Here is a 26,926-nt window from a genome sequence, read left to right on the forward strand (position 1 = left end):
AATCTGACCAAAAATTCTAAAAATCCCTAAAAATTATATCATAACAGTGGGTAATAAGTTTGGTGCCAAAAATTGGGCTTAAATATGATTATGCTAAAAATGCAATTTAATTAACAAAAAGTTTTGTTTTACAATATCTTGCATAACTTTAGTTTGAGACAAGAAACTGATGTCAATTGTTGTGACAGACTTATATATCATTAATAAAGCTTTTTGTCCTCTCACATTTTCAAAAAATCTTGTTTTTATAACATAAGGGCATAATGGGCATTTATAAGTATAATAACGGAAACTAGCATATAATTCAGAATACTAACGACCAGGTAATATAACCTCAGAGGGTTATACTACAACATCATACGATCCTAATGGAAGCTTAAAACATAAAGGATTTAAGCTTAATTGGGTCAGAACTGAAAGTCAAAGCGAAAGTCAAGCTTTTGCGACTTTCAGTTGCGAACCGACCCTAAACTCAGAATTGTCGGGTTGAACATGCTTAGACATGTTCTAATAATAATTACCAAGTTATTAGAGTGATAAAATATAATTTATAACCTCTGCATTATTAGTTTTGTTTATTATATACAAATCTGTCCAGTTTGACTTTTTAATTGAATAGTTTGACCCGACAATTAACTAAGCAAATGAAATGCTAGGAGGTGCCCTTTTGAGGGATTAACACCTACCTGATTATGGTCACATAACCATATTCATTTCGAAAAATGGCTGGACCATTTGAGTTTAAACCGAGAGTCAAAGCTAATTTACGTAACTTTGACTTTCCAGTTTTTATTTAAGAAAACTGAACTAAAGAGGGGGCTAAGACACTTACAAAAGGTCCTAGCAATGTTTTCTACTAGAATGAGTTTCCTTTTTGATCAGGAACCTCCAGAATTTGAGAGAAGAGAGAATAAAAATGATAGGTGCAATTTGAAATGGATGAACTCACTTCCTATTTATAGGTTTTGAGAATTTGTAGGATTATGACAAGTGTTTGAAGGACATGTAAGATCATCACAGGTGTAAAAATAGCTGTTACAACCAGCTTGAGGCCCAAGGATTCGGTTTTGATTGGTTTAGAATAGATTGGAGTGGTAAACAAGCACAACAAAATAGAATACATATATATATATATATAAGCTGCAGATATATGGCTCTCGCGGCCCGCGTAGCATCTGGACAGCTCGTTCGCGGCCCGCGAGCTAGTCCAGTCTGGGCTACAAGTTTGGCACTTGGGCCGTTTAGGTCCCTGTCTCTTTCTTATTCATTTTTAACTTCCAAATATGACATAAATGACCCAATACTTTATGTATCTGTTATATTAAGTTAGTATGAAGTACAAATATTACTAGTGACTAGTTTTAGGTATGCCCGGGAGTACGATCAAGCATTTCGGAGTTCCCAGTTCCTTTAAAAGGTCACTCGAAATCGTAGTTTCGTAATCTAACGCTTTTAGTCCTTTTAACGCACAAAGGTGTGCATAATATCGTTTAACGATATCAAAGCCTTCCATGGCCCATATTAGGCATTCCCGAGCATTTGACCGAATATTACAATGCTCCAGTTCACTTAAATGATCCCTCAAAGGTGTAGTTTTAGACGTTGACGCTTTTGGTCCCTTTAACGTGCAAACTTGTGCGTATCATCATTTAATAGCATCAAAGCCCTATGTAGCCCATATTAAGCATTCTCGAGAGTATGATTGCACACCATAATGCTTCGGGTTCGTTAAAAGGTCATTCAGAGGTATAATTCAACATGTTGATGCTTTTAACCCCTATAACTTGCAAACTTGCGCGTAACATTACTTATTGGTATAAAAATCTTGAATGGCCAATATTGGGCATTCCCGGGAGTAGGATCGAACATCATGATGCTCTCGGTTTGTTAAAATGTCACTCAGAGATAAGAATTAACAAGTTGATGCTTTTAACCCTTTGACGCATAAACTTTCACATAATTACGCAAACGGCTCCTCTCGTCCAACAAGTGGCTCATTTGAGAATACGGATACCGTATAAGGTCACTCAGAGGCTTAGTTTAAGCATGTTGACACTTTTAGTCCTTCTATATTCAAGGTTTTCGATTTTGACGAAAATAGTCCCTCAAAATCAACGTTTGACTTTATTAGGGTTTATTACACGTGTCAACACATTATTGGACACGATTTTACGAGGTGTTACAATAGCTTAGATTTCAACCATCTCAACACCGGTCTGCAAAACACTAAGCTTCGCATGGCACGTGGTAGAAATTTGGTAACATGCCGGAAACACTTTTATATAGGAAGTACCAGTGGCGTATCTACCATGTTTCAGACACGTCACTTCTGTCTCGTATTTCTATGCCATGTTCTGCTTAGTGTTTCACAACTACAATAACAGATAGATTCATCAAATAGTTTCACATAGTATCATAGTTGATCAAGATTCCCACCTAGATTAACATCATGAACAAAGCTTCATAAATTTAGTTTGATTCTGAGATTATAATTTGCGTTTAGATTGAGGACATACGTACGAATTGTGTAAAAAGCCTCAAAATAAACGAAGAATCAAGTTTAAAACCACACATAAAATCAAGATAACATAAAAGATAGGCTCATAAAACATAGGATTGTTCCGGGTAGAGGAACGGTGACTAACCAAAGTGAATCGAACCCCTTTCGAATTGAGGCAACGCGTCTTGACTTACTTAGACAAATACGTCATCGATGTTAGGCCTATGATATTCGTCCTTTTGGTCATTTCGCGTTCCTAATTGATTGGGAATTCCGAGACTTTGGCGAGACATAAAATCACAGAGTGGGACTAGTTATCAAGGTCTGAGTTTCACCTCTATCTTGACAACATCACACCCTAGTAGCGCCGATACTTATCAACAGATAAGACCTACTAGAGTATAATAAGGAAATTTCCCATCAAGGTTCGGATGTCACTCTTGACTTGAGGACAAATTTCGTGCAAAATGCAAACACCGATTAACAGTGTTTTCAATGTATCAAGTGTATATTCTGTCAGCCTTAGGAAAGGCATGTACGCTTAGCAGGAAAAATGTGCTGCTAGGAAGCAGATACGGTAGAATGCACAAGTCTTAAACAACAGATAAGAATCAAAATTCCTAAAACTATAGACTAGGGCAAGTATTCCTACTTATCCTAATTCCCTATAGTTATGGCTCTGATACCAATCTATCACACCCCAACCGATGGTGGAAACATCGGGGTGCGACAGTGAGCGTTCAGATTGCTCATGAGTTTCCATAACACTAGATATTTCAATAGATTTAGATTGATTCAAACATAGTCTAACAGAATCCATAACCAAATACGATTATCAAATACAAATCTTCAAATAATTGTTTAAAGTTTGATAGATTAAACTAGGCGAGTTTCTAAGCATCAATCCTAGCTTGTTTCACTTGTTTCCATAGCATCCTATCAGCCTGCAACATGTATTAAAATAAAGCCAGTACAAAAATGTACCAGCGAGTATACAAGTTTGAGTATATAGCATAATAGATTAAAATCTCATATCCATGATGTAAATGATAACAAAATAGTTTCAGCCATGCTAGTGTTCGCAGTCCAAGTGATAGTCCAAGTGTCCCAATGCTTTGGTGTTTTCCCAAGACTCAAGTAAAACTAGAATCCTCTTAACAATACCCCCGAGAATAATGGGGAGGTGCATCTTCCTGTAGCGCTACTATTGTTAAGGCGGAACTACACACTCTGGATTAAACGTTCACATAACACAAAGAATCAAGAATCAAGAATCACAACTTTCACATACACGTAGCATAGAGTTTAGATTCAAAAGTATCAAGTTTCATAGTTTGATAGAATATATGTTGCATCCCAAAGTATAAACAAAAAGGGATCGAGTATACTCACAGTGATTGCTTAACAGATTAACTGTTATTGGATCAAATGGAGCTCTTTAAGGTTAGCCTGATTAGATTACAACAGATAAGTGTCGAAAAAATAACGAGATTGCGCAAAGTGTCGGATCAATCCCTTGATCGGATAGTTGTTCGATCGGACGGGAGTTCGATCGGATTGTCATTCAACTGGGAGGACTTATGTGAGTGGGGGACGGATTTCCATCCGATCGGATGGTCATCCGTACGGATGGCCATTCGATCGAGTGATCATTCGATCCAAGTGTGAGATTCCAAAAAGTTAAGTCAAGTGTTCAACTTAGGTTACTTCGATCGGATGGTCATCCGATCGGACAACAGTTCGATCAGATTGCCATTCGATCCAAAGTCCCAAGTTTTCAAAGATTCAAAGTCTCAGTTCCAAAAGATTCTAAGTGTTGAAAGGTTAAGAGGCACATGTCACTTCGATCGGATGAGAGTTTTATCGGACGGCAGTCCGATCGGATTGCCATTTGATCATCACGACTTGCTATGTTTTGCAATTTGTAAAGTTTCTAAGTTTCTGGTTTGACGGTGACGACACGGTATGTAACACCCCGTGTTTTCAAAATTCAAAGTCAAAGTCAAGATTGAAGTCAAAGGAGGAAAACATCGCTAATGGCGATATGTCACTCCTTGTTCAACTACTGTTTTGACTTCTTTGACTGTACTTAGTCTATTTTATGTTTTCGTTGGTTGTATTATGTGGAGTACTTAAGAAAATCGAAGTAATCGAATGTTTATGTAACATCCGTCAAATTAAATTTCCAAAATCCGACCCGTTTTGAATTTTGGATCCTAATCCTTGAGACTCGAAAATTTTTCGCGAATTATATAACCATCAAAAGACTTCTATCCTAATTTAATTCATTTATATATATAGTTAATTAATTTAAATAATCATCACATTACAAAATTTATTACAGTTAAAAGTTTTGTTTACTTTTATAAAATAATCTAGTTAGTTTGTTAAGTTTTAATGTTAGCATATAAGTTAACCAAGTTAGTCAATTAAGAAAAAGTAAAGGGGTTATTGTAATTACTAAAACTTGAAACTCAAAAGAACCCAAATGGAATCGAAAGAAATTGTGTGCATGACATCATCATATTCATAATTTCTATATGCCCATGTCATATGTTTTAAGTTTGACGCTCAAGAATAGTCAACTTTCCTTTTTCATTTAATACCTTGATTTTAGGTGACTGAATTAAACTATAACCGCGTTTCCTTTTCCGTTTTAATCAAGAACATGAATGCCGCGTTTCCGTTACAAACCAATCATAACCCGTTCCCATAATTTGCGAGACACGTGAACACTATAAAACCGTGACGAAATTCACAGCCGTTTATCATTCTCTTCATTACCTTTACATGATCCTACAACCTTTCCCCATCCTCTGTTATAACACCACAACTCTCCCCGTAACTTACACCTTGCCGGAAGATCAAAATCGCCTCGCCGCGTTACAAAGTCGTTGCTGGAATCGGAGTTCACGTCGGATCCGAACCTTCATTGGTTCGGTACACCCTTACCCGTCGGAGACGTAGAAGCTTTGCCGGAGAGAACCGACGCCGCCGGGAAACGGAAACAGCCACCACCACAACTCGCCGGAGCATACGTCATTCCTTGAATTGGTATCATTCTTGTTCCTTTTGTTTTGTTTTGTTCGTTCAGTCATCAGTAATACACATCATTCTAAGGTTCAAACAATTAAATTTATGAATCATAACAAATAGTCATGTATGTTTATTAAATAGAGGAAGAAGATAACATGTGAAGTTGAAACTAGCCTACTGTTGAGTTTTTATTAAAATTGAAGATGATGACACGATTTTTTCTCTTCTTGTAGTTTTATTCTTATTTAAGAAAGATATAAAAAATACGTAAATAACTTTTTGTTATGTGATAACTTTATTTAAGTAAGAAAGAAGATGAATACTTCTATAGTCAAGGCATATAACACTTTATGTAATGTTTATTTCAAATGAGAAAGATGATGACGATGTTATATTCATATAAAATATAACCTAATAAACATCGCGAGTTCGAGTCCCGCTATGAACGGTTTTGGTACAAATATTTTTGGGATTTCCTTTGACTCAACAGTTTCTTTTCATTTTTTTTTACTATATTGATTCTTTTTTTGAAGACAGAAACAACAATTGTCATATTTTCTTTTGATTTAATATAACTATAGTATTTCTTAATCAAAGTTGTTGCTATCTTTTTATTTTGGAAACGTTTACATAGATAAACTAATTTGTTTAAGAAGTTTAAAAGAGATGAGGTTTGTCAACTCATTAAAAAAAAACCCTCTTATAACATTAAAAGTTAATATTCAGATAAATTATGTAAATAATTTATTTACTTAGCTAAGACGTTCACGTAATTCATATCTAGGATCACCATTACGTTCGTTCTCTTGGATTTCTCCGATCTTTACTCGTGCGTTATTACAGGAAATCGCAACGAAATCTAAGGTGAGTATACATGACCCATTTTCATTTTACACTTTTGGGTGCGATATGTATTCTATATCAAACAACACAAACACGTTAAACAATTTTATGCACACTCAATCCAACTCTATGTGATACATTTGATTCATGTTAGACATGTTATGCTATTGTAAACTCTCATGACTATGTGTTCATTAACTTTGCAAGCCTCCCCTAACAATGGTAGCGCTATAGGTTGAGAAACGCCCCTCCCGTTATTCTCGCGGGTATTGTTAGGTTAATCTATGTTAAAACCTCCCGTTATTCTTTGGGATAGGCACGTTAATTGCGTTAAACTTTGGTTTGGACACATAGAGTAACATCGTTTCGAGTATATACTGTTAATATGATATCATGTTATTCACATTGGATATGAGCAAACTTTTATACTTGTATTATGCTATGTATCAAACTTGTATACTCGCCAACATGCTTTTGTTGATTTTATTTTAATACATATTGCAGGTTGATTATTCAAGAATCAAGAAAGAAGCTAGGATGGCATTAGAAACCCATTTTAGCATTTTAGTTAATGTTGAATTTATGTTTGTTTATTTGAGACAATGTACCTTAATTAGAATTTAATAAAATGATTTAATTTATATTGTCACATTTAGTGTTATGTTGTTTTGAGCAATTTGTCCGTCTCATCCCGATGTTTCCGCTATCGGTTGGGGTGTGACAGTTTATCGCCGCAAAACGTTTTACGACTGTAAATAATAGGAAGTAACAATGCGATAAAGCCAATTGATCAATAATCAAGCTAATCAAATCATCATCGAACTCGAAACTCGAATTATGCAACTTTGGTGTTATTATACGTGTGCGTGTGCCTTATGTGTTACTTGTGCGTGTTTACTTTATGTTATGTGTAGTGATCAATCGAATCGAAACTCGAAACTCAGTCGACTCAATTGAAATCGAATTATCATAATTGGTGGAGAAGAGACAGTGCAAGATATAGATGCTTGCATGTTAGATATAGTAGTTGGGATTAAAAGTAATGTAAATAGGAAACTCTATCGTACTCGCATCACCCTCGATCGAAATCGAAATATCAAGAATCGTCACACCGAACGCTCAAAACAGGCAGCTGAACGATCAGGCTACCAGCCGATCGAACAGCCAGCCGATCGGACTGCGATCGGACAGGCTGTCCGGTCGGATAGGCTGTCCGATCGAGCTGCCTGGCCGATCAGCCAGCCCTTTCCTCTTTTGGCAGCCTATAAATACCCCTGTCATTGTCATCCTTACCACTTTTGGAAACCTCTGACCGACCAACTCGTGCTCTCATCCTCTTTCTCGGATTTCTCTCGATTCCAGTAAGATTTCATCCTAAACCTTGTACTTTCTTGATCTACACGCACTCCTACACCTTTATATCTTTCAAATCTTAACTTTTAACCGTGAAATCATCAAGATTCAATTGTTCTAGGATGATGTCATCATGGTGTTCTTGAAGAACTTCATGTTTTGGCCTCAATCCACCAAGAATAACTTGGATCTAGCCGATTTCCACATAAACAAACAAAGATCTGAAATAGATCTAAACATATACACGGTGAAAAGGATTGAAAGAAGGTTTTCCAACTTTCTATCAACTCTTTTTACACACAATGCCTTCAAACCGATAGAAACGAAGCTTGTGCCGACTTACTAATCATCCTAGTAGTTGTGTGGTTCAAGATTCAGATTCTATCCACGAGATTCACCGATTTCGGGTTAAACGTTAAACTCTGTTCCGAACAGTTCACCGGCCGGACTTGTGTGATTCTTGTCCGATCAGGAGAAACAAGTAAGAACGAGGGTTCTATGGTTCGACTCGTTGTCAAAATACCTCGATATAACAACAAACAAATCAGAACAGCCAAGTGTTAGACGAACAAGCCGACCAGGTCATGATGCTGACCGATCGGACTGCTGTCCGAACGGACAGCCAGCCGATTGGACAGTCAGCCGATCGACCGGCCAGCCGATCGGCTAGCACATGGCCCCACACTTGAACAATTCAATGAAGTGGAGTATGGAACGAACTGTTGTTCGATCGGACTACCGTCCGATTGGATTACTCTTCGGATCATGAGATACTATGCTTCAACACTTAATCGATTTTCAAAATGTTCAACGCGTTTGAAGTGCCACCCGATCGAACAGCCGTCCGATCAGGTGGCACCCTGCTAAGAACTTGTTGCTGAAGTACCTAACCGATCGGGTAGCCGGCCGATCGAACGACCGTTCGATCGATCGACCTGAAAGGTAAAGATACTTCAATGTTTTCAAAAACTGCAACAAAAAACTCAAAAGGTCAAACCATCATACACAAACACATCTTACCCAAAGGAAGAAACAATCCACTCGAACAGCCATCCGATCGGCCTACCGACCGACCGGACAGCTGTCCGAACGGGCTGTTAACCAAACGGTCAAGCCGTCCGATCGGACTACCGTCCGATCGACCAGCTGTCCGACGCTCCAACACTTATTTCCGTCTTACGCGTTGCTTATCATTATGCTATCAAACTATTCAGGCTAACCCTACTCTCAAGCGCTCCCTTCAATCCATCAACCGCTGTGAGTATACTCGAACCCTTTTTGCTTTAACACTTTTGGGTGTTACATACGTTACGTATTCCAAATCACAATCGAACACACTACACAATTACTTTAACGCTAACCATTACCGCATGTATTATGTGACTAAATGAATGCTTGTTGTTATGTTTACACGTGGAATGTTGTCTACCTGCCTTAACGATGATAGTACTATAGTTTGGACTCAGCACCCGTTCACACGGGGGTTGTTAAGGACAATTACTTGCATGGATTACGGTGGTAATCATGTATTGCGAACTGCCTAGGGCAGTCAACCCGCAATCATTGGTATCAATAGATCCATGTCGATAATTAACATGCTTCGTTTTCCTCTGTGTACGTGCTGGTTATGCATAAACTATTTCGAACTCTATATGCTATATCAAACTTGTATGCTCACCTTTACATTTTATGTATTGACTTTATTTTAACGTATGTGACAGGTGTTTAAGATGCTTATCTGCTAGGAAGGCGAGGCTAGAATAAAAGTCTAGAGCATAGTTGTCTGTAGATCTTGCAGCATGAGTCTCTAGACATAGATAAACAATATTTATATTTAAATCTGAGTTGTCGGAATAGAATATTTTCCTGGATTTTATCTGTAATAATTTATTTGCTATTTGAGGTACGGCATGGGACGTATTATATAAATTGAATAGTAATGATAATTGTTATGGAACTTCTGGACAATCTGTTTTGCTCAGTGTCATGCCCCGATGATTCCGCCATCGGTTGGGGTATGACACGGGATGTCTATGAAAACGTCAGCAAATCGTCTGAGGAGTCGAGAATCGAAGCTCATAAAGATGCTACCAAGACTATTTTCAGCTTCAAACAGTTCAAGGCATGCGGACCAAAGGAATTTTCCAGAGAAGATGGCCCTACCGCTATGTTTCAATGGTTTGATTCTGTCGAAGTCACTCTGCGCCAAAGCGGCTGTCCAGAAAATCTCCGTACCCTAAACGTAACCGGCGTCTTCCAGTCCCGAGCTCTAGACTAGTGGACGGCCGAACGAAACAAACGCGGGAATGATGCAGCTTATGAGCTGACTTGGGAAGAGCTGAAAGCCATTATGATGGACGAATTCTTCCCTCCCCATGAACGCCAAAAGCTGGAGGACGAGTTTTGGAACATCAAGCAGAAAGATGGAGACAACGTTGCCTTGACTGCTCGCTTTAAGCAGCTCAGCATTATCTGTCCCGATCAAGTCAAGACGCCCGAGATAGCAATCAAGAAGTACATTCGAGCTCTACCCGATTGTGTTGCTGATTTCGTTCATGCCGCCAAGACATCATCGATTGAAGAGACTTACTTGCTTGCTGGCGAGATCAACGACAAGCGGGTAAAATCTGGTTTCTAGGATAAGCCCTCCAAGTCTCTGCATCAAGCTACTACCGCACCGACCGCCGACACCGCCACTGCTCAACCATCCAAGTCATCACGCCGAAAGAAAAAACACAACAACAGCAGCTCCAGCAACAAGAACTGTGTTGTCACTACCACTGTTGCTCGTCTGCAAGCCATACCGGCTTAGCAGTAGTGTCACCATCGATCAGCACCAGTGACCTATGCACCGCCAGCAAAGCGAGCGTACACAGGTCCCCACCCGCTTTGCCTGACATGCTCATATCATCACCCGGTGGGTCTCGCCTGTCGTTTCTGCGCTCATTGCAATCTGTACGGTTATTTCACTGCCAACCGTCGCTATGGTCCCCGAAACACCGCAGCTCCTGCCTCTGCTCATCAAGCTCTACTCCCAGCCCCGCAAGGCCAACACGCAGCTCAGGCACCCGCGATCAATGCTCGAGTCTGCTTTGCATGTGGTGATCCTAACCACTTTGCAAACTTGTGCCCGAACAGGGTTGTGAAGCAAGAGCCCCAGCAGCAGCAGCAACAGCCTCAGCAGCAGCAACAAGCAGCACGTGCCAGAACCTTCAACATCAATGCTCGTCAAGCCCAGGCTGACAACAACGTGGTTAATGGTACGTTCCTTGTGAATGGTATTTATGCATCATGTTTGTATGATACTAGAGCCGATAACTGCTTTGTGTCTTTGAATTCGAGAAGCTCCTTAGTCGTAAGCGCTCTTATCTCCCCTCATCATTCGAAGTTGAAGTCGCTACTGGAAGAACTGTCGTCGTTAACTCTGTTGTCCATGATTGTACTCTCGAGCTCAACAATCACCTCTTCCTAATCGACCTCATTCCGATGCAACTCGGAAGTTTCGACGTCATAGTAGGCATGGACTTTCTTCGTGAAAACCATGCTGAAGTTGTGTGCTTCGATAAAATGATTCGATTTTCTCTCGCAAATGGTGATTTATTATGTGTGTACAGTGAAACAGCTTCAAAAGGTCTCAAGCTCATGTCATGTGTCCAAGCTAGCAAGTATCTCCGCAAGGAATACAGAGCTTTCTTGGCTAACATTGTAGTAGCGGAGAAGGAAAAGAAAAGGAAGACCGAAGTTAAAGACGTTCCTGTAGTCCGTGAATTTCCTCAGGTGTTCCCTGATGATCTTCCTGGACTTCCGCCAAGTCGTGATATCGACTTTCGTATCCACCTCATCCCTGGAGCTAACCCTGTTGCCAAAGCCCCTTATCGACTCGCGCCATCCGAAATGCGGGAACTCTCGAACCAACTCCAGGAATTACTTGAAAAAGGTTTTATTCGCCTGAGCACCTCTCCTTGGGGCGTGCCAGTCCTGTTCGTTAAAAAGAAGGATGGGTCGTTCAGGATGTGCATCGACTATCGGGAATTGAATAAGTTAACCATCAAAAACCGTTATCCCCTGCCTCGTGTCGATGATTTGTTTGATCAACTGCAAGGTGCTATGTGTTTCTCGAAGATCGATCTACGCTCAGGCTATCATCAACTACGCATTAAAGAAAAAGATATACCTAAAACCGCTTTTCGCATTCGATACGGCCACTATGATTTCATTGTTATGCCTTTTGGTTTAACCAACGCACTCGCGGTTTTCATGGATCTGATGAATCGCGTGTGTAAGCCATTTCTAGACCGTTTCGTCATCATGTTCATCGACGATGTCTTGATCTATTCCAAGTCGAAAGCCGAACACGCGCAACATCTACGTTTGGTTCTCGAGTTACTCAAGGGGAATCAACTCTATGCCAAGTTCTCCAAGTGTGAATTCTGGTTAGAGGAGGTTCAGTTTTTGGGTCACATCGTTAATAGTCAAGGTATACATGTCGATCCCGCGAAGATTGAAGCAGTTAAGAGTTGGATTACGCCTAAGACCTCGTCTGAAGTCCGTTCTTTTCTCAGATTAGCGGGCTACTATCGACGATTTATCGAAGGATTCTCTAAAATCGTTGTGTCGCTTACCCCTCTTACTCATAAAGACAAGCCTTTTGTTTGGGGAACCGAACAAGAGTCTGCCTTTCAAACCCTCAAGCATATACTTTGCAATGCTCCTGTTCTCACATTACCTGATGGAAACAACGACTTCATTGTCTATTGTGATGCTTCCAACCTAGGTCTTGGTTGTGTTCTTATGCAGCGGGACAAGGTTATAGCTTATGCATCTCGTCAACTCAAAATCCATGAGAAGAACTATACAACCCATGATCTCGAGCTAGGCGCGGTTGTTTTTGCGTTAAAGATATAGCGACACTACCTGTATGGTACCAAGTGTACGATCTTCACCGATCACAGGAGTTTACGACACATCTTTAATCAGAGAGAACTTAATATGCGTCAACGCCGATGGGTAGAACTTCTTAACGATTACGACTGTGAGATTCGTTATCACCCAGGCAAAGCAAATGTTGTTGCCGACGCGCTCAGTAGACGGAGTTATTTGCTCAGTATTCGCAATACTCAAGCCCAACACGATCTCGAAACCCTCATCCGCGAAGCCCAACATGCTTGTTTTAATGAACGCACCTTGAAGAAGGAGAGAATCTATCACGATGGAGCTCAGCTTGTAAGTAAATCGAATGGGATCTTCTATTTTCTGGATCGAATTTGGATCCCTAAGCGGACCAAATTGCGAAAGATTCAAATGGACGAAGCCCACAAATCCCGATATTCTATTCATCCCGGTGCCGATAAAATGTACCAGGATCTTCGCTACAAGTACTGGTGGCCGGGCATGAAAAGGGATATTGCTCTCTATGTTGGAAGATGCCTGACTTGTGCAAGAGTCAAAGCTGAACATCAAAGACCTTCTGGCTTGCTCGAACAACCGCCAATCCCTATATGGAAGTGGGAGAGCATAGCTATGGATTTCATAACCAATCTTCCACCCACGTCATCAGGTCACGATAGCATTTGGGTTGTCATTGATCGTTTGACTAAATCAGCCCACTTTCTGCGAATACGAGAAGACTACAAGGTAGAACGATTAGCCCGAATCTACACCGACGAGATCATCTATAATCATGGTACGCCTCGTGACATCATTTCTGACCGTGATGCTCGGTTTACCTCGCGATTGTGGGAAACGTTTCTGTGACAACTCGAACTTTCGACTTACACTATCGCATTTAATGCACGTTGACTTTGACTGTTTAAGTGTTTGACTTGATTGACTTATAATGTACACGTTGTGATATAATAAAGTGTCTTGTGATTTGCATGCTTATGTGCTTGATTGTATAACTTGAAACCTGTTGATAAACTTAAACTGTTAACACTTGAACAACCCGACGAAACACAAGTGTGTTTCGCCAAGCACAACTCGAATCAGAGTTGTGATTCGCCAAAGGACCATTCAACGAAACAGCAGCCTGTTTCGTCAACCCATTCTCGACGAAACACAATGTGATTCGCCGGCCCAGTTTCGCCGAAGCCCAGTTCGGCCCATTACGGTAAAAACACGTATATACACACACCCAGACTTATGATTGATACGTTTGGCAAAACAAGAAAACCCTAGAATCCTCTGTGTGACGGCAGCCCTTCCTTGGAAGCTAGATCCTTCCTGTTCGATCAACCGTCTCTCTCGAAATCCTTAACTTGGTTAGTATCGCGTTTTTGTTTGGTTTGAGTTCTACACACGTTCATGTATCGGATTTTACCCAAAGCTGTGGTTTTATATTCAGGTTGTTGAATGCGTATGAATGAGTTATGTTTGATTGATTTATTTTGTGTCTGCAAGTGAATCATGATTTCAACCTAGGGTTGTGATAATCTGTTAGGATCTGGATTAATATAGAACAAGATGTTATGATGCTTATGTTCGCTTGATATTTTCACATCATGATTGCCGTCTGATCGTAATCGACTAAATGAATATGTGTTAATCTTGTTAATTGGATACGGATCGAATTAGTGTTATTGTCATGAATCTATCTATGTTTAGTTAACTTATGAATCATGTGTTGATTAGATGATGAGTGTACGTTGAACGATTTCTGTATGATTACTGGTTGGTGTGGTAACGGCTGTTCATGACCATTAGGGTTTCCGTGTTTATGTTTGTAACTGATGTAAATGTTTGACGTAGCTGATGTCTGCACGAAACAGACTTGACGAATTAGAATGTTTGACGAAATGGAAGTGTGTTTCGTCGAGGACTGTCTTGACGAAACTGGATTTGATTCGCCAAGGGGGTTTGACGAAATAGAACCTTGTTTCGCCGAGGGTAGTTGACGAAACAGAATGTGTTTCGTCAACATGTGTTTCGTCAACCTGTGTTTCGCCAACTTGAATATTTTGCACAGTAACCTGACTTAACTCTGTTAGAAGTTAACTGAGATATTTAACTGCTGTTAGATGATATGCATGACTTATGTGATAATGGTTACATGCTAGTACTTCTATGATTATACCTATACGTGAACAACTTGGATATAAAATGATTATGCATACGTACGTATTTAGGACGTGATTGATTTACTTCGAGCACATACTTAGCATACCGAGCAAACCCAAGGTGAGTTCACACAGCCAAGGCATGGGGTTCCCGGGTGGGAATGGGATTTGATGAATTATTGTGTATACTCGGATGATAGAACCTAACGATAAGATACGGCTAGACTAGTAACACTTATTGAACTGATCTTCGCACACCTGCCAAGGGTTGGCCGCGATATTATGACTGACTTCGCACACCTGCCATAGGAAGGCCGCGAATTAAATTTACTAATCTTCGCACACCTGCCTGGGAGGCCGCGATACAAATAAACCTAGTCTAGAAAACTTGGGAAAAACCTCCCCTAATGTCTTCGCATACCTGCCCGGGAGGCCGCGATGGAAACTAATACGATACATGACATAACGAACGAACATACTACTACTCACACTATACTATTATTGAACTATTAACTGTGAACTCGCTCAACTAGTTGTTGACTCTCTGCTGCATGCCTTGCAGAACCTTAGGTACTTATGGAGCTTGCACTAGGAAGGAGCAGGTCGTTGTGGAGCATGGATCGTGGATGCCATGTTAAAACGTTTAAGCAACCAAACTTAACATTACTTTGGGTTTACATTTACATACTTTGGATTTTCATTATTACGCTTCCGCTATTGATACTATGTTTGGTATAGAACATCGATTGTATTGAATTGGGTTTTACGAACTTTCTTATTTATATTATGCTATGTTCAATATGATTGATGGCTTGATCCTGGTCATGTCACGCCTCCAAGCGGTGGTACTCTGCGTGTGGATTTTGGGGTTGTGACAGATTGGTATCAGAGCCATTGGTTATAGAGAACTTGGTTTTAATATGGAAAAAAAACGTTTTTATTAAAACCAGACTATAACCAGAACAGTGCTCTCAACGATCCACAACGACGCTTCGCTCCACATGCAAGACTCAACATCCTAGGTAATAAGGTTTATGTTTATTACCTGCTTGCTAGATCTATACAGAACTTTGCTCGTAGTATGCTTAGATTACATTGCCTACGATACGTCATTACATGAGAATACCTATGTGCTTACACTCTTCTGTCATTGCACTACTCACGAACCTTTCTCACTTACTCTACTTTTACTATGAAGATCATGTCTGGACGTGTGAACATGACTCAAGCCCAGTTGACGGCACTTATCAATGAACGAGTAGCTGCGGCACTTGCAGCTGCACCAGCAGGTAGTATACCCTGCGGATGGGATACACACTAGGATCTTTGAATCCTACATTCCTAAATCAACCTTTGTATTTAACATTGTCCTATTCTATGCACAATAGGTCAAAACGCTCCACAACCTGTCTGCACTTTCAAGAACTTCATGGACTGTCGTCCAAGCACTTTTAGTGGCACCGAGGGGGCAGTGGGACTCCTCCATTGGTTTGAAAAGCTCGAGTCGGTATTTGAGATGTGTGAATGCCCTGAGGCTCGCAGGGTCAAGTACGCCACTGGCACGTTGGAAGGGATTGCGCTAACTTGGTGGAACGCGCAAGTACAGATCCTAGGGTTGGCAGCTGCTAACGCCACACCCTGGGAAGATTTCAAGGAACTGATCAAATGAGAATATTGCACACGAGACGACATCCACAAGTTGGAGGATGAGTTATATCACTTGAAGATGACGGGGTCAGAGATTGAGGCTTACACGAAACGGTCAAACGAACTGGCCATCTTGTGTCCAACGATGGTGGACCCTCCAGTTAAGCACATTGAGTTATATCTCAAGGGGCTTGCGCCAGAGATTCAGAGCCACGTGACGTCGGCTAACCTCAACAACATCCAAGACATTCAGCGTCTTGCTCATCGACTCACCGATCAGGCAGTGGAACAGAACAAGCTGCCAAAACGCATCAGTGCTACCACTACTGCTGTCACTACTTCTGCTACTCCCAGTGACAACAAGAGAAAATGGGAGGGGGATTCCAGCAAGGGATCAGTTTCTGTTCAGTCTCAAGCACAGCAGCGCAAGACTAATGACTACCAGAGTCCGAATCAGCAACCATCAGGCAGTCAGGGGCAGAGTGGATATCGGGGAACTCACCCATGGTGTAGTAGGTGCAACAAACACCACAGTGGAAGATGTCGCAGGGAACGTTGTCAAAGATGCCTCAAGATGGGTCATGAGGCTAAGGACTGTAGAAGCTCACGGCCAGCAAACCAGAATCAGCAACTCCCACCGCCAGCTCCACAGAACCAGCAGTAGCAGCCACAGCGTGGAAACCGGGGATGTTTCCAGTGTGGGGCTGAAGGCCACTACAAACGTGATTTCCCTCAATTGAACCAGAACCAGAATCGCAACAACAACAATAACCAGGGCAACGGGAACAACAATAACGGGGGAAACAACAACAACAATGGCAACGAAGCTCGGGGTCGTGCTTTTGTGCTGGGTCAGGGCGACGCAATGAATGACCCCAATGTGGTTATGGGTAAGTTTCTTCTCGACGATATTTATGTTACTGTCTTATTTGATTCGGGTGCTGATACAAGTTATATGTCCTTGAAAATGAGTAAATTGTTAAAACGTACACCAACACCCCTAAACACCAAACATGTCGTAGAGTTAGCAAATGGTAAAAGTGTAGAAGCCGCACATGTAATCAAGGGTTGTAGCATCATTTTAGCTGGTCAGACCTTCTCGATTGATCTTATACCCATAGTTTTGGGTAGTTTCGACGTCGTCATCGGTATGGATTGGTTATCCCAGCATCGCGCAGAGATTTTATGCAAGGAAAAGATCATTCGTATTCCTCGCTCTAGTCAAGAACCTCTCGAAGTTCAAGGCGACAAGAGTGGTGCTGTGGTTGGCATCATCTCTTTCTTAAAGACGCAGAAATGTTTACGAAAGGGGCACACTGCAATTCTGGCACTTGTCACTAATGCATCAGCAAAGGAAAAGAAGCTGGAGGATATTCCAGTTGTACGCGACTTTCCTCAGGTGTTTCCTGAAGATTTACCCGGTTTACCGCCTCACCGCCAAGTCGAATTCCAGATTGAGTTAGCTCCTGGAGCAGCACCAATAGCCCGCGCACCGTATCGTTTAGCTCCAACCGAACTGGAAGAGCTGTCGAAGCAGTTACAAAAGCTCTTGGAAAGGGGCTTTATTCGTCCAAGCTCATCGCCTTGGGGAGCTCCAGTACTTTTCGTGAAAAAGAAGGATGGCACTTTCAGGATGTGCATCGACTACCGTGAACTGAACAAGGTGACGGTGAAGAACCGTTATCCTCTTCCGCGTATAGACGACTTATTCGACCAGTTGCAGGGGTCGAGTTACTACTCCAAGATAGACTTGAGGTCAGGGTATCATCAGCTGAGAGTCCGGGATGAGGACGTCTCTAAAACCGCATTCAGAACTCGCTACGGTCACTACGAGTTTCTCGTCATGCCATTTGGGTTAACGAATGCGCCTGCCGTGTTTATAGATCTGATGAACAGGGTGTGCAAGCCGTACTTAGACAAGTTTGTGATTGTCTTCATCGACGACATTCTGATTTACTCCAAGAGTCAAGAGGAGCACGAACAGCACCTACGATTGATTTTGGAACTCCTTCGAACAGAGCAGTTGTACGCCAAGTTTTCAAAATGCGACTTCTGGTTTCGTGAAGTCCACTTTCTAGGCCACGTGGTGAACAAGGATGGGATTCATGTTGATCCATCTAAGGTAGATTCGATCAGGAACTGGCCTGCACCGCGTACACCAACGGAAATACGCCAATTCTTGGGTTTGGCGGGTTACTACAGACGGTTTATCAAAGACTTCTCCAAGATCGCACAGCCGCTTACACTACTGACACAGAAGGGTGTCACCTACCGTTGGGGAGGTCCCCAGGAAACCGCTTTCCAGTACTTAAAGGATAGGCTTTGCAACGCACCTATTCTCTCATTGCCAGAGGGCACGAACGACTTTGTGGTTTATTGTGACGCATCGATACAGGGACTTGGGTGTGTATTGATGCAACGGGATAAAGTTATTGCTTACGCTTCACGTCAACTCAAGGTTCACGAACGGAACTACACGACGCACGATTTAGAGCTGGGAGCTGTTGTTTTCGCGCTTAAGATATGGCGACACTACCTGTACGGTACCAGGTGCACAATTTACACCGATCACAGGAGTCTCGAGCATATCCTTAAGCAAAAGGATTTGAACATGCGTCAACGAAGATGGGTCGAACTACTGAACGATTACGAATGCGCCATCAAGTACCATCCAGGCAAGGCCAATGTTGTGGCTGATGCCCTCAGTCGGAAAGATACTACACCTAGGCGTGTACGAGCTTTGCAGCTCACTATACAGTCCAGTCTTCCTGCACAGATACGAACTGCTCAGATCGAAGCATTGAAACCCGAAAACGTCAAAGCTGAAGCCTTACGCGGCTCAAGGCAACGAATGGAACAAAAGGAAGACGGTGCCTACTATGTAACGAGGCGTATTTGGGTCCCACTCTATGGCGGTTTACGAGAGCTTGTGATGGATGAAGCACACAAGTCCCGCTACTTGATACATCCAGGGTCGGATAAAATGTACCACGATCTCAAAACAACATATTGGTGGCCTAGCATGAAAGCCCACATCGCTACTTACGTTGGCAAGTGTTTGACATGTGCAAGAGTCAAAGTGGAGTATCAGAAACCAGCGGGCCTACTTCAGCAACCTAAGATACCGCAATGGAAATGGGAGGAAATTTCCATGGATTTTGTTACAGGCCTACCTAGATCCCAGCGGGGGAATGATACCATATGGGTGATCGTGGATCGACTCACAAAGTCTTCACACTTCCTGGCTATAAAGGAAACGGATAAGTTCTCCACTCTCGCAGACGTCTATCTTAAAGAAGTTGTTTTGAGGCACGGGGTGCCCACCTCCATCATTTCGGATCGGGATGCACGATTTACGTCAGAGCTATGGCAAGCGATGCACAAATCTTTCGGCTCACGGTTAGACATGAGCACAGCGTATCACCCTCAGACGGATGGGCAGTCTGAGCGAACGATCCAAACTCTTGAAGACATGCTTCGGGCATGTGTTATTGATTTCGGCAACGGCTGGGAAAAGCACCTCCCTTTGGTGGAGTTCTCATACAATAACAGTTATCACACCAGCATACAAGCCGCTCCATTCGAGGCATTGTACGGGCGTAAATGCCGGTCACCTCTCTATTGGGCAGAGGTGGGGGATAGTCAGATCACGGGTCCGGAGATTGTAGTGGACGCCACAGAAAATATTGCACAAATACGACAACGCATGGCGGCAGCACGCGACCGTCAGAAAGCATACGCAGATAAGCGTAGGAAGCCTTTGGAATTTCAGGTCGGGGACCGGGTTTTACTTAAAGTCTCACCCTGGAAGGGTGTGGTAAGTTTTGGCAAACGGGGCAAACTAAATCCGCGGTATGTCGGACCGTTCGAGATCATTGAGAAAATAGGCAGAGTGGCCTACAAGCTAAACCTACCAGCAGAACTCGGGGCAGTTCATAATGTTTTTCACGTATCGAATCTGAAGAAATGTCTATCAGATGAAACCCTCATAGTTCCTTTTAAGGAACTCACTATCGACGAGCGGTTGCAGTTCGTCGAGGAGCCAGTTGAAATCACGGACCGGGATGTTAAGGTCCTCAAAAACAAGAGAAACCCTCTTGTTCGAGTTCGTTGGAACTCCCGTCGTGGCCCAGAGTACACCTGGGAACGCGAAGACCAGATGACAGAAAAGTATCCCCAGTTATTCGAAACCAATACAACCACTGCTGAGGCTGAAGCTACTACCACGGAATTTCGGGACGAAATTCCAGATCAACGGGGGGAGGATGTGACACCCCAGGAAAACCAGTGAACGATGCAACCTATCTAGCTTCCTCAGTGAGTACGTACCAAATTTCGGGACGAAATTTCTTTTAAGTTGGGGATAATGTGACAACTCGAACTTTCGACTTACACTATCGCATTTAATGCACGTTGACTTTGACTGTTTAAGTGTTTGACTTGATTGACTTATAATGTACACGTTGTGATATAATAAAGTGTCTTGTGATTTGCATGCTTATGTGCTTGATTGTATAACTTGAAACCTGTTGATAAACTTAAACTGTTAACACTTGAACAACCCGACGAAACACAAGTGTGTTTCGCCAAGCACAACTCGACGAGTCAGAGTTGTGATTCGCCAAAGGACCATTCAACGAAACAGAAGCCTGTTTCGTCAACCCATTCTCGACGAAACACAATGTGATTCGCCGGCCCAGTTTCGCCGAAGCCCAGTTCGGCCCATTACGGTAAAAACACGTATATACACACACCCAGACTTATGATTGATACGTTTGGCAAAACAAGAAAACCCTAGAATCCTCTGTGTGACGGCAGCCCTTCCTTGGAAGCTAGATCCTTCCTGTTCGATCAACCGTCTCTCTCGAAATCCTTAACTTGGTTAGTATCGCGTTTTTGTTCGGTTTGAGTTCTACACACGTTCATGTATCGGATTTTACCCAAAGCTATGGTTTTATATTCAGGTTGTTGAATGCGTATGAATGAGTTATGTTTGATTGATTTATTTTTTGTCTGCAAGTGAATCATGATTTCAACCTAGGGTTGTGATAATCTGTTAGGATCTGGATTAATGTAGAACAAGATGTTATGATGCTTATGTTCGCTTGATATTTTCACATCATGATTGCCGTCTGATCGTAATCGACTAAATGAATATGTGTTAATCTTGTTAATTGGATACGGATCGAATTAGTGTTATTGTCATGAATCTATCTATGTTTAGTTAACTTACGAATCATGTGTTGATTAGATGATGAGTGTACGTTGAACGATTTCTGTATGATTACTGGTTGGTGTGGTAACGGCTGTTCATGACCATTAGGGTTTCCGTGTTTATGTTTGTAACTGATGTAAATGTTTGACGTAGCTGATGTCTGCACGAAACAGACTTGACGAATTAGAATGTTTGACGAAATGGAAGTGTGTTTCGTCGAGGACTGTCTTGACGAAACTGGATTTGATTCGCCAAGGGGGTTTGACGAAATAGAACCCTGTTTCGCCGAGGGTAGTTGACGAAACAGAACGTGTTTCGTCAACATGTGTTTCGTCAACCTGTGTTTCGCCAACTTGAATATTTTGCACAGTAACCTGACTTAACTCTGTTAGAAGTTAACTGAGATATTTAACTGCTGTTAGGTGATATGCATGACTTATGTGATAATGGTTACATGCTAGTACTTCTATGATTATACCTATACGTGAACAACTTGGATATAAACTGATTATGCATACGTACGTATTTAGGACGTGATTGATTTACTTCGAGCACATACTTAGCATACCGAGCAAACCCAAGGTGAGTTCACACAGCCAAGGCATGGGGTTCCCGGGTGGGAATGGGATTTGATGAATTATTGTGTATACTCGGATGATAGAACCTAACGATAAGATACTGCTAGACTAGTAACACTTATTGAACTGATCTTCGCACACCTGCCAAGGGTTGGTCGCGATATTATGACTGACTTCGCACACCTGCCATAGGAAGGCCGCGAACTAAATTTACTAATCTTCACACACCTGCCTGGGAGGCCGCGATACAAATAAACCTAGTCTAGATAACTTGGGAAAAACCTCCCCTAATGTCTTCGCATACCTGCCTGGGAGGCCGCGATGGAAACTAATACGATACATGACATAACGAACGAACATACTACTACTCACACTATACTATTATTGAACTATTAACTGTGAACTCGCTCAACTAGTTGTTGACTCTCTGCTGCATGCCTTGCAGGACCTTAGGTACTTATGGAGCTTGCACTAGGAAGGATCAGGTCGTTGTGGAGCATGGATCGTGGATGCCATGTTAAAACGTTTAAGCAACCAAACTTAACATTACTTTGGGTTTACATTTACATACTTTGGATTTTCATTATTACGCTTCCGCTATTGATACTATGTTTGGTATAGAACATCGGTTGTATTGAATTGGGTTTTACGAACTATCTTATTTATATTATGTTATGTTCAATATGATTGATGGCTTGATCCTGGTCATGTCACGCCTCCAAGCGGTGGTACTCCGCGTGTGGATTTTGGGGGTGTGATAGTTCAAGCAGCTCTTGGTACGTCGCTTAACTTAAGTACCGCATTCCATCCTCAAACCGACGGACAGACTGAAAGAACGATCCGTACTCTTGAAGACATGCTCCGTGCGTGTGTCATAGACTTCGGTGGTAATTGGAATAAATACCTGCCATTAGTCGAATTCTCGTACAACAACAGTTATCACACCAGCATACAAATGGCACCATTCGAGGCTTTATATAGAAGAAGATGTCGATCGCCTATTGTCTGGCACGAGATCGGTCACTCGCAACTAACCTGTCCTGAGTTACTGCAAGAAACGACTGACAAAGTTCTCCAAATTCGAGACAACTTGTTGAAAGCTCGAAGTAGACAGAAAAGTTATGCCGATAGAAGACGCAAGCCCCTTGAATTTGACGTTGGCGACTACGTACTCCTAAAGGTATCACCTTGGAAGGGTGTGGTCAGATTCGGAAAGAAAGGGAAACTAGTGCCTCGATATATTGGACCTTTTAAGATTCTGGAAAGGATCGGAAAAGTTGCCTATAGACTCGAACTACAGGAGGAACTTAGTAACGTCTACCCGACTTTCCATGTGTCAAACCTCCGAAAGTGCCTGGCTGAGCATGATCTAATTGTACCTCTCGAGGACCTTCAAATAAACGAAACGCTACACTTCGTGGAGAAGCCTGTCGAAATCATGGATCGCCAAACCAAGCAACTCAGACGCTCGCGCATTCCTATCGTGAAAGTCCGATGGGAAGGCAAATGAGGCGCAGAGTTCACTTGGGAACTCGAAAGCGACATGAGGGCAAAGTACCCGCAGTTGTTTAAGTGAAAGTCTAGAGAGAGAAAGTCTCAAAAGTAAATCACGACGTTGTGCAGCTCTCAGCCTAATTTCGGGACGAAATACCCTAAACAAGGGGAGGCTGTAACACCCCGTGTTTTAAAAGTCAAAGTCAAGATTGAAGTCAATGGAGGAAAAAATGGCTAATGGCGATATGTTACTCCTTGTTCAACTACTGTTTTGACTTCTTTGACTGTAGTTAGTCTATTTTATGTTTTCGTTGGTTGTATTATGTGGAGTACTTAATAAAATCGAAGTAATCGAATGTTTATCGCCGCGAAACGCTTTACGTCTGTAAATAATAGGAAGTAACAATGCGATAAAGTCAATTGATCAATAATCAAGCTAATCAAATCATCATCGAACTCGAAACTCGAATTATGCAACTTTGGTGTTATTATACGTGTGCGTGTACCTTATGTGTTATTTGTGCATGTTTACTTTATGTTATATGTAGTGATCAATCGAATCGAAGCTCGAAACTCAATCGACTCAATCGAAATCGAACTATCATAATTGGTGGAGAAGAGACAGTGCAAGATATAGATGCTTGCATGTTAGATATAGTAGTTGGGATTAAAAGTAATTTAAATAGGAAACTCTATCGTACTCGCATCGTCCTTGATCAAAATCAAAATATCAAGAATCGTCGCAACGAACGCTCAAAACAGGCAGTTGAACGATCAGGCTACCAGCCGATCGAACAGCCAGCCTGCTGTCAGATCGAGCTGCCTGGCTGATCGGCCAGCCCTTTCCTCTTTTGGCAGCCTATAAATACCCCTGTCATTGTCATCCTTACCACTTTTGGAAACCTCTGACCGCCCAACTCGTGCTCTCATCCTTTTTCTCAGATTTCTCTCGATTCCAGTAAGATTTCATCCTAAACCTTGTACTTTCTTGATCTACACGGACTCCTACACCTCTCTATCTTTCAAATCTTAACTTTTAACCGTGAAATCATCAAGATTCAAGTGTTCTAGGATGATGTCATCATGGTGTTCTTGAAGAACTTCATGTTTTGGCCTCAATCCACCAAGAATAACTTGGATCTAGCCAATTTCCACATAAACAAACAAAGATCTGAAATAGATCTAAACATATACACGGTGAAAAGGATTGAAAGAAGGTTTTCTAACTTTCTTTCAACTCTTTTTACACTCAATGCCTTCAAACCGATAGAAACGAAGCTTGTGCCGACTTACTAATAATCCTAGTAGTTGTGCGGTTCAAGATTCAGATTCTATCCACGAGATTGACCGATTTGGGGTTAAACGTTAAACTCTGTTCCGAACAGTTCACCGGCCGGACTTGGGTGATTCCTGTCCGATCAGGAGAAACAAGTAAGAACGAGGGTTCTATGGTTCAACTCATTATCAAAATACCTCGATATAACGATAAACAAATCCTTAGACGAACAGGCCGACCAGGTCAGGATGCTGACCGATCGGACTGCTGTCCGAACGGACAGCCAGCCGATCGGACAGTCAGCCGATCGACCAGCCAGCCGATCGGCTAGCACATGGCCCCACACTTGAACAATTCAATGAAGTGGAGTATGGAATGAACTGTTGTTCGATCGGACTACCGTCTGATTGGATTACTCTTCGGATCATGAGATACTATGCTTCAACACTTAATCGATTTTCAAAATGTTCAACGCGTTTGAAGTGCCACCCAATCGAACAGCCGTCCGATCAGGTGACACCCTGCTAAGAACTTGTTGCTGAAGTACCTAACCGATCGGGTAGCCGGCCGATCGAACGACCGTTCGATCGATCGACCTGAAAGGTAAAGATACTTCAATGTTTTCAAAAACTACACCAAAAACCTCAAAAGGCCAAACCATCATACACAAACACATCTTACCCAAAGGAAGAAACAATCCACTCGAACAGCCATCCGATCGGCCTACCGACCGACCGGACAGCTTTCCGAACGGGCTGTTAACCAAACGGTCAAGCAGTCCGGTCGGACTAACGTCCGATCGATCAGCTGTCCGACCCTCCAACACTTGTTTCCGTCTTACGCGTTGCTTATCATTATGCTATCGAACTATTCAGGCTAACCCTACTCTCAAGCGCTCCCTTCAATCCATCAACCGCTGTGAGTATACTCGAACCCTTTTTGCTTTAACACTTTTGGGTTTTACATACGTTACTTATTCCAAATCACAATCGAACACACTACGCAATTACTTTAACGCTAACCGTTACCGCATATATTACGTGACTAAATGAATGCTTGTTGTTATGTTTACACGTGGAATGCTGTCTACCTGCCTTAACGACAATAGTACTATAGTTTGGACTCAGCACCCATTCACATGGGGGTTGTTAAGGACAATTACTTGCATGGATTACGGTGGTAATCATGTATAGCGAACTGCCTAAGGCAGTCAACCCGCAGTCATTGGTATCGATAGATCCATGTCGATAATTAACATGCTTCGTTTTCCTCTGTGTACGTGCTGGTTATGCGTAAACTATTTTGAACTCTATATGCTATATCAAACTTGTATGCTCACCTTTACATTTTATGTATTGACTTTATTTTAACATATGTGACAGGTGTTTAAGATGCTTATCTGCTAGGAAGGCGAGGCTAGAATAAAAGTCTAGAGCATAGTTGTCTGTAGATCTTGCAGCATGAGTCTCTAGACATAGATAAACAATATTTATATTTAAATCTGAGTTGTCGGAACAGAATATTTTCCTGGATTTTATCTGTAATAATTTGTTTGCTATTTGAGGTACGGTATGGGACGTATTATATAAATTGAATAGTAATGATAATTGTTGTGGAAACTTCTGGACAATCTGTTTCGCTCAGTGCCATGCCCCGATGATTCCGCCATCGGTTGGGGTGTGACACGGTATGTCTTGAGACAACGGTAAACACATCAATGTTCAGCCGGTCTGATCGGATGGGAATCACCCTGTCCGATCAGGTGCCTGTTCTTGATGGTGTTCATGTCGGAATCCGTACTCCGGCCATCTTCTTCGGCGATGATCCATCTCTAAGCCGACTCCAGACTAACCATCAAGTCTACAGTCCGTTTAGGTCCGGATCCCACCATTAAAAGTCTAAGAAGAGATGAAGAAAACATAAATTTTA

At 42.0% G+C, this 26,926-nt stretch overlaps 1 long non-coding RNA gene across 1 annotated transcript; it reads left to right on the top strand.

Annotated features, from left to right (window-relative positions):
• Positions 1–5,187: 5,187 nt before the first annotated feature.
• Positions 5,188–7,028, top strand: LOC118480620. Its single transcript, XR_004863592.1, has 3 exons — positions 5,188–5,554; positions 6,321–6,400; positions 6,884–7,028. It is a non-coding gene; the product is annotated as an uncharacterized LOC118480620 (long non-coding RNA).
• Positions 7,029–26,926: the final 19,898 nt, after the last annotated feature.

The sequence above is a fragment of the Helianthus annuus genome, chromosome 7 (genome assembly GCF_002127325.2).
Source record: "Helianthus annuus cultivar XRQ/B chromosome 7, HanXRQr2.0-SUNRISE, whole genome shotgun sequence".
In the NCBI taxonomy this organism is placed as follows: Eukaryota; Viridiplantae; Streptophyta; class Magnoliopsida; order Asterales; family Asteraceae; genus Helianthus; species Helianthus annuus.